The sequence below is a fragment of the Amphiprion ocellaris genome, chromosome 21, assembly GCF_022539595.1.
Source record: "Amphiprion ocellaris isolate individual 3 ecotype Okinawa chromosome 21, ASM2253959v1, whole genome shotgun sequence".
In the NCBI taxonomy this organism is placed as follows: domain Eukaryota; kingdom Metazoa; phylum Chordata; class Actinopteri; family Pomacentridae; genus Amphiprion; species Amphiprion ocellaris.
The window spans coordinates 1375272-1384730 of NC_072786.1; positions in this window are offsets into that span (position 1 = coordinate 1375272).

The window sequence follows — 9459 nt, forward strand, 5'->3', positions numbered from 1 at the left end:
TTGTGATTTTTCTGCTCACATGTTGTGTTGTTGTAAACTTCCTCTTTCAAATAAATATCCTCCTAACCCCCTGGAAACCAGCGTTTGTCCTGTTTTTGTGTTGCTCCTCAGCGACCCTAGACAGCCGGGTCCTAATGTTTTTTGAGCAACACACCATACTATGACGTTTTTACAATGATGGTTCTACTATGGAACCAGTTTGACATGTTCAGGTGTTCTTTGTGTGAAAACTCAGAGATTTCAGGTATCAGAAGGTGGTTTTCAACTTTCTTTGTTAACTTTCTGCTTCAACTTTAAACTAAATTTCCTTCACTAACCCAGCCCTCTGGACTTCCAGGAAGCTGTGTTCCTATTGGCTGTCCAGGTGGCTGCTTGGTGTTATCAGGAACACCTGAGCAGCTCAGTGTCTTCCTGCTTTATTTAGCTGCATTCAAACATTTCCTCTGCTTCTGTTCACCACTGAACCGGGTTTGGCTCCATTGCTTTAATTTGTTCTTTAGGCGTTGGCTTGCAGCTTCCAGCAGTAAAATCGTCTTTAATGTGTTTCTTGGTGTGTTTTAGGGCTTTGTACTGGATAGTTGTCTTGGTAAAGGTGGTTCTTTAGCCACAGTTAGCACATGGTGCTAATATGTGCAGTGATTAGTGGATTTGGTGCAGCTGAGTTGTGTCTGTATCTTGGCTGTAGTGAGTCTTTAGAGGTTTTTGGTCAGACACATTCTGTATTCTTGCTTCTGAACCAGCGTTGGTTGTCCAGAAGGTAAGAGTTCCTGTCCTGATTCTCTGTTCTCAGAGGTTCTCTGGTAGGCTGCAGGAGACTTTAGTGTTTGGGTTGTGCTAGTTTGGTTTTTGTACGGTTTCATTTGGACTATCTTGAGGCCCCTCCATGTGGTTTAGTGAGGTTTTCTGCAACAGTTCTACAAAGCAACCTGCAGCAGAAGAGACTTTGAGAGTTTTTAGGAAGTTCTGGAGACCAGACTTTAGAGCAGCAGAAACATTTGTCAGCAGTTTGAGCAGGAGAAGGTGAGCTTCAGAGTAGAAATGAGACAGAAACCTTCTTGACCCGTGTGGTGAGGTCCTGTACCAAGAGTTTGAGCAGGTTGTGAAGAGTCTGTAGTTCTTTAGTCTGAAAGCACAAGAAGAGTCGACTCATTAAAGGAGAAAACAGGAGATATTGTTGGTTCTTCTGTCACTCTGCAGTTTCCAGTTTCCTTAGACTGAATATCAAGTTTCTATTTTAAATGATTTCCCATGTGAGCCCAAGAAGACTTCAATAAACTCCCTCCATCCCCTGGACACAACATATTTTATTACCATGTTAAATCTTTTTTTAAAAATATGTTTTTGAGTTTAAATCACAGTTTTAGCAGGTTTTTCTCTTTGCTTGTTTAGTTTTGTAATCTGTGTGAAAGGTGCTAAACAAATAAAGTTGAATTGATAAACTGAATAATTGATTAACTCATGATTGTGACAACAGACGTATTTTTGTTGTGATTTAAGGGTTTGTTTCATTTTTAAGGTTGGGGTTAAAATCTTGACAGAAGAAAATATTAAAGAAATGAACTACATTAAAAAACAATTAAATCAAAGGATAAAAGCATTTAATACAATAAAACTTTTAAAAAGAAAATTAAACAGTAAATACAATTAAATTATATTAAACAGACAAATAATAAATAATATTTATTAGATAATTAAATAGAAGATACAAAACATGTAATTATGAAATTAAAGTTTTTTAAACAAAAATATTAAACATTAAAGATGAAATATTTTAGATAATTAGACATTTAAAAAATACAATTAAACAAGAAGAATAATAATCACCCCCCGCGACCCTAGTGAGGATTAAGCGGTGTATAGATAATGGATGGATGGAATAATAAACATTTTTAAAAATACAAAACGTTTAATTAGATTATTAAACCATTAAATAGACAAAACATTTAATTAAAAAATGAAATGTTTACAAAATTAAATCTTAAAGACAATAAAACTTTAAATAGGAATTAAACAGAAAATACAATGAAGCATTTAAAAAGAAAATTAAACATTAAAAGGTGGTAAAACATTTAAAAAGAAAAACAAAGATTTAATCAAAAAATTTTACATTTGGAAGGAAAAGGATTTTTTTTCAAACAAGCTGATAAATTTGAAAAAACAACAAACATTAAAAAGACAAAACATTTGGAAATCAAATCAGACATTAGAAAAGAATAAAAGGTGAGAAAAGAGCAAAACTAAATATTTAAGAAGAATCAAACTAAAGACAAAACATTTGAAAAGACACCAGTTGAAGTAGAAGATCAAATTAAACAGAAGAGACAATAAAACAATCAAAAAGAGCAAAAACAGATCAAGGTTTTAAAGCGTTTTCTAGTCTGAAATGAAAACATCAAGTTGTTTCTTCAAACATTTCCTCTTTCTATGTTCTTGGTTTGATTGTGGACAGATTTACTAAGAACTCATTTCAGAAAACTGCTTTCCAGATAAAGTCTACTAGTAGTTGAAGACATTTATCAAACTAATGTTACCTTCTGATCTCCACAAACTTTACTGTTCAGTGAAGAGAATCAAAGTTTGTTCAGGATTTCTAAAAAACCCACAGGTGAAGGTCTGAGAAGAACTCCGATGGATGATCTAAATGTGAAATCAAGACTCATGCTCACAAGTTTTAAGGCTTCTGTTAACCAGAAAGTTCAAACTAACAGAGAAGTACTGAGAAACTTGTAAAACTTCAGTCCTCAGACTGTCTGAAGGTTCAAAGTAACAGAGAAGTACTCAAGAACTTAGAAGTTTTCAGTCCTTGGACTGTCTGAAAGTTCAAACTAACAGAGAAGTACTGAGAAACTTTTAAAACTTCAGTCCTCAGACTGTCTGAAGGTTCAAACTAACAGAGAACTACTGTGGGACTTAGAAAATTTCAGCCCTCAGACTGTCTGAAAGCTCAGGTCCTGAGGACTCGGGAGGTGTGGAGGCTTTGGAAAGTCTTGGAACTGAGGGTTCAACCCTCCAGCACAAAGGCTAAAGTCCAACCTCCTGAGAAAAACGGTCGAGTCAAGACTCGAGTTAAAAAAAACCCGAAAACGACAAAAAATAGATGATAAATGCGCAAAAAAAAGAAGAATTAGTATCTGAGCGTATAGCTCAGGGGATAAGAAGAGAGTCTGTGGACTGGAAGGTCGCAGGTTCAAGACCCACCACTGGCCTTTTTCTTTCTTTGTCTTTGTCAGGATTTTGAGAAAATTTAAGAAGGGTCTGGTCTTGAACCAGCGACCTGCAGCTCCACAGGCAAATCCTTAACTCACTGAGCTACAGATCAGATGAAATAAAGTAATTTCGTCGTCCCTTTGGCATCGTAGTTTCTGAAGTGACCACATGGGTGGAGCCAAGGCGGAGTCTGGGTGGAGTCAGGGCGGAGAGTAGGTGGAGAGGTGGGTGGCGGCCTCCCCCCTCTACTACCCCACCTCCCCCCACCGCCCACCACACCTTCCCCCGCCCGACGAGTTCTTCGAGTCTCCACGAGTTCTTCGAGTCTCCACAGGTTTTCCCCAGTTTCTGGAGTTTCCACCAGGTCCGAGGCAGAACAAGCTGTCATGAAGAGATGTTGAAGTCGGCCAGGATGGACTGACTTTTTACAGTGACTTGAAGGAAGATGACTCGAAGAGCAGGTCTTTAACCACCATCCATAAAATCCATGGACTCGCTCCAGAGAAATGAAGGGAGGTCAACTTTTATCAACCTCCATCCACATGTTCAACTTCATATCTTTACTTGGAGATTTTTAGCACCACAAACCTTTAGTATCACACTTTATTATCATTTATTAGGACTTTAATGGAATGCACCAGCAGATTTACTTTTTGTTGACAAACTTTATCCTTGTCGTCATGGGACTGCAGTATTTAAAACTGTTCCTTCTATTTGACCTCATGTTTATTAGTTTTAGTGGAGAAAGTTATTTTAGTTGTCCATTAGTCTCTTAAAATAAATAATAAAGTGGATTAGTCAAGAGGTTTAAATTTCTTACTTTGTCATATTTTAAATATGACAAAAAAATATAAAAATAAAGCGTCTTGAGACAATTTGACCTGTAATTGGTGTTATATGAATAAAATTGAATTCATTAAACTGTTGATTGTTTTCTCCAGTAATTCATTTCTTGTTTTGGTTTATAAAATGTCAAACCCAAATATATTCAGTTTACTGTCATAAAAACCAAAAAGATTTACATTCATGATGCAGGAATCAGGCAGTTTTTCACTTTTTATCTTAGTTTAGTCAGAAAGATAGTTGATAATGTGTGAATTGTTGCAGCTTGTGAGCCGTAGAAGGTTTTAATCTTTGGGGCCGAGTGTCAAAAAACATTTAGAAACAAACATCAACAAAGATTTGAACATCATTAAAGGGAAATCCAACTTTTGCATGACAATGTCTAATTAAAGGACATTTATTTACAATGTAAATGTGTGATATTCATCCTCTGGAGCTTTCTCTTCACATCGTCTTCCACCTGGACTGGTTTGGTCGGGAGCATGTGCAACAAACATTTGAAAAACTGCACTTTAACATCAATGAATGACACTGAAGTTTAATCTCTACATAAATGAGACTGAGTCTGGATGTGCTGCTCTGTCATTAACTCCTAAGTTTAGGGAAAGTTCAAACAAAAGAGGACAGTTCAGATCAGACTTGAGAATGAGCTTATTTTGAACAAACATCTCAGACTTGCTGAGCTTCAGCACCTCTAGCAAGATATTTTAACAACAAGCAACTCAAGAGATCCAGAAGTTGGAGAGAGTTAGCTTTAGCTGAGCCAAAGAACATGTGGGACGCTAACCTAGCAAACATTTCAGACTTTTCTCTGTGAATTCTGAGAAATAATTTCCTATTTAATGACAGAGCTACACATCTTAACTCAGTCTCATTAAAACAGACTCTAATTCAGTGTCATCCATCCATATTAAAGTGCAGTTACCCAAAATGTTTGTTGCATGAGCTGCAACAAAACCTGTCCAGGTAGAAGGCCACTTTGACAAACAGGAAGTGGACGATTCCAAGCAGATTTATAGAAGGGGGAACCGGACTGTACTAAGTGTGGTAGAGTATAGAGGGGTGTTTTGTGGGTTTTTAGGGCTGATAATGATTATTAGTGAGACATTTGGAGTAGATATTCATTTGCAGTAAATGAAAGTATTTAAAATCTTGGAGTTAAACTTAGAAGAACACAAACTCTAACAGAAAACTTTGTTGATACGTTTTTGTTTTGTTTACAGATGTTAAAGGAGTTTTATTCGTGACGTTTAACCAATTAAATCACTCCAGAAGACAGAGCGACCACAGGTAGATAAAGGTTCAGAGCCAAAGTTGCACCATTTTTAAATGTATTTATTACCGTAAATCAGTAAAAAATAAAATACTGATAATCAGTAAATCAGTCAGCCCACAATTACTACAATTCTACAATGTATGTCTCTTTCCTTTGACTTGTTATTTGTACAATATACGATGTATATGATGGCGTTTTTTCATACCAAAGGCTATACTATGATGTTTTCTAAGAGACATACGATGCTACTCTGGTTGTTCTGGCTCTGGGCTGCTGCACTCCTCCTCTGTTGTTTTCTGGATTGTACTCAGCTGCATACCTTCGTCCACCCGGCCTCCGTTGACTCGTCCCGCCTGCCGTCTCTGGAGCTGAAGCTGGATTGGAACAGACCAAAGTACAGTCCAATCACGATGCCAGCTGCCTCTCAAAAGGCTCCTTCATCTGGCAGGTGGCGGCACTTCTTCTGAGGGGAAGCTGAGCTGGTCCAGCAGAACTTTGGAGATGTGTTCCAGTGGTTGGTGGATGTGTGGGGAGATAGAGAGGGACCTTTGAATTGTTCACAAAGGAAAACAGGGAACCCATTGGTAGTTTTAGTTTAGGGTGCTACTGCGGTGTGTTTTTGGGTTTTAAGAGGTGAACAGGAAGAGTTTTTTTCATCTTGATTATCGTTTAATTTGTTCCTGGTTGGAATGCCCATCAATGTCAACATGAAGTTCACTTTTAGTTCTGTTTATTTATTTTTATTTTACTAACACCCATTTGCTTTTAACCCCCTCACATGTTGTGTTGTTGTAAACTCCCTCTTTCAAATAAATACTCATCTAACCCTCTGGAAACCAGCATTTGGACTGTTTTTGTGTTGTTGTCACCTACTTCAGACAGCCGGGACAAAGCAACGCTTTGTGGACTAAAGGCTTTTCTATGACGTTTTTATAGCGACATACTATGTCGAAAAAAAATGCGTTTTTTCAACATATTGTAAAAACGTGCCATATGATGAAATAATGTAAAGGAGGCCGTGAAAAACACTCCAGAAAGGTTTTCTTTGAAAAAAAAACCATCATGAATTTTGGCACAAAAAAAAAAACGCCTTACTATACTATGTCGAAAAAAAATGCGTTTTTTCAACATATTGTAAAAACGTGCCATATGATGAAATAATGTAAAGGAGGCCGTGAAAAACACTCCAGAAAGGTTTTCTTTGAAAAAAAAACCATGATGAATTTTGGCACAAAAAAAAAAACGCCTTACTATACTATGTCGAAAAAAAATGCGTTTTTTCAACATATTGTAAAAACGTGCCATATGATGAAATAATGTAAAGGAGGGCGTGAAAAACACTCCAGAAAGGTTTTCTTTAAAAAAAAAAGCCATCATGAATTTTGGCACAAAAAAAACGCCTTACTATACTATGTCGAAAAAAAAATGCGATTTTCCAACATGTTGTAAAAACGTGCCATATGATGAAATAATGTAAAGGAGGCCGTGAAAAACACTCCAGAAAGGTTTTCTTTGAAAAAAAAAATCATCATGAATTTTGGCGCAAAAAAAATGCCTTACTATACTATGTCGAAAAAAAATGCCATTTTTCAACATGTTGTAAAAACGTGCCATATGATGAAATACTGTAAAGGAGGCCGTGAAAAACACTCCAGAAAGGTTTTCTTTGAAAAAAAAAAACATCATGAATTTTGGTGCAAAAAAAACGCCTTACTATACTATGCCGAAAAAAAAATTGGATTTTTCAAACATGTTGTAAAAACGTGCCATATGATGAAATAATGTAAAGGAGGGCGTGAAAAACACTCCAGAAAGGTTTTCTTTGAAAAAAAAATCATCATGAATTTTGGCGCAAAAAAACGCCATAGTGTACTATGTCGAAAAAAAAATGCGATTTTTCAACATGTTGTAAAAACGTGCCATATGATGAAATGATGTAAAGGAGGGCGTGAAAAACACTCCAGAAAGGTTTTCTTTGAAAAAAAAACCATCATGAATTTTGGTGCAAAAAAAACGCCTTACTATACTATGCCGAAAAAAAATTGGATTTTTCAAACATGTTGTAAGAACGTGCAATATGATGAAATAATGTAAAGGAGGCCGTGAAAAACACTCCAGAAAGGTTTTCTTTGAAAAAAAAAAATCATGATGAATTTTGGCGCAAAAAAACGCCATAGTGTACTATGTCAAAAAAAAAATGCGATTTTTTAACATGTTGTAAAAACGTGCCATATGATGAAATAATGTAAAGGAGGGCGTGAAAAACACTCCAGAAAGGTTTTCTTTGAAAAAAAAGCCATCATGAATTTTGGCGCAAAAAAAAATGCCTTACTATACTATGCCGAAAAAAAATGGGATTTTCCAACATGTTGTAAAAACGTGCCATATGATGAAATAATGTAAAGGAGGCCGTGAAAAACACTCCAGAAAGGTTTTCTTTGAAAAAAAAAATCATCATGAATTTTGGCGCAAAAAAAATGCCTTACTATACTATGTCGAAAAAAAATGCCATTTTTCAACATGTTGTAAAAACGTGCCATATGATGAAATAATGTAAAGGAGGGCGTGAAAAACACTCCAGAAAGGTTTTCTTTGAAAAAAAAAACATCATGAATTTTGGTGCAAAAAAAACGCCTTACTATACTATGCCGAAAAAAAAATTGGATTTTTCAAACATGTTGTAAAAACGTGCCATATGATGAAATAATGTAAAGGAGGCCGTGAAAAACACTCCAGAAAGGTTTTCTTTGAAAAAAAAAATCATCATGAATTTTGGCGCAAAAAAAATGCCTTACTATACTATGTCGAAAAAAAATGCCATTTTTCAACATGTTGTAAAAACGTGCCATATGATGAAATAATGTAAAGGAGGGCGTGAAAAACACTCCAGAAAGGTTTTCTTTGAAAAAAAAAACATCATGAATTTTGGTGCAAAAAAAACGCCTTACTATACTATGCCGAAAAAAAAATTGGATTTTTCAAACATGTTGTAAAAACGTGCCATATGATGAAATAATGTAAAGGAGGCCGTGAAAAACACTCCAGAAAGGTTTTCTTTGAAAAAAAAATCATCATGAATTTTGGCGCAAAAAAACGCCATAGTGTACTATGTCGAAAAAAAATGCGATTTTTCAACATGTTGTAAAAACGTGCCATATGATGAAATAATGTAAAGGAGGCCGTGAAAAACACTCCAGAAAGGTTTTCTTTGAAAAAAAAACCATGATGAATTTTGGCACAAAAAAAAAAACGCCTTACTATACTATGTCGAAAAAAATGCGTTTTTTCAACATATTGTAAAAACGTGCCATATGATGAAATAATGTAAAGGAGGGCGTGAAAAACACTCCAGAAAGGTTTTCTTTGAAAAAAAAGCCATCATGAATTTTGGCACAAAAAAAACGCCTTACTATACTATGTCGAAAAAAAAATGCGATTTTCCAACATGTTGTAAAAACGTGCCATATGATGAAATAATGTAAAGGAGGCCGTGAAAAACACTCCAGAAAGGTTTTCTTTGAAAAAAAAAATCATCATGAATTTTGGCGCAAAAAAAATGCCTTACTATACTATGTCGAAAAAAAATGCCATTTTTCAATATGTTGTAAAAACGTGCCATATGATGAAATAATGTAAAGGAGGCCGTGAAAAACACTCCAGAAAGGTTTTCTTTGAAAAAAAAAACATCATGAATTTTGGTGCAAAAAAAACGCCTTACTATACTATGCCGAAAAAAAAATTGGATTTTTCAAACATGTTGTAAAAACGTGCCATATGATGAAATAATGTAAAGGAGGCCGTGAAAAACACTCCAGAAAGGTTTTCTTTGAAAAAAAAATCATCATGAATTTTGGCGCAAAAAAACGCCATCGTGTACTATGTCGAAAAAAAAATGCGATTTTTCAACATGTTGTAAAAACGTGCCATATGATGAAATGATGTAAAGGAGGGCGTGAAAAACACTCCAGAAAGGTTTTCTTTGAAAAAAAACCCATCATGAATTTTGGTGCAAAAAAAACGCCTTACTATACTATGCCGAAAAAAAATTGGATTTTTCAAACATGTTGTAAGAACGTGCCATATGATGAAATAATGTAATGTAGGCCGTGAAAAACACTCCAGAAAGGTTTTCT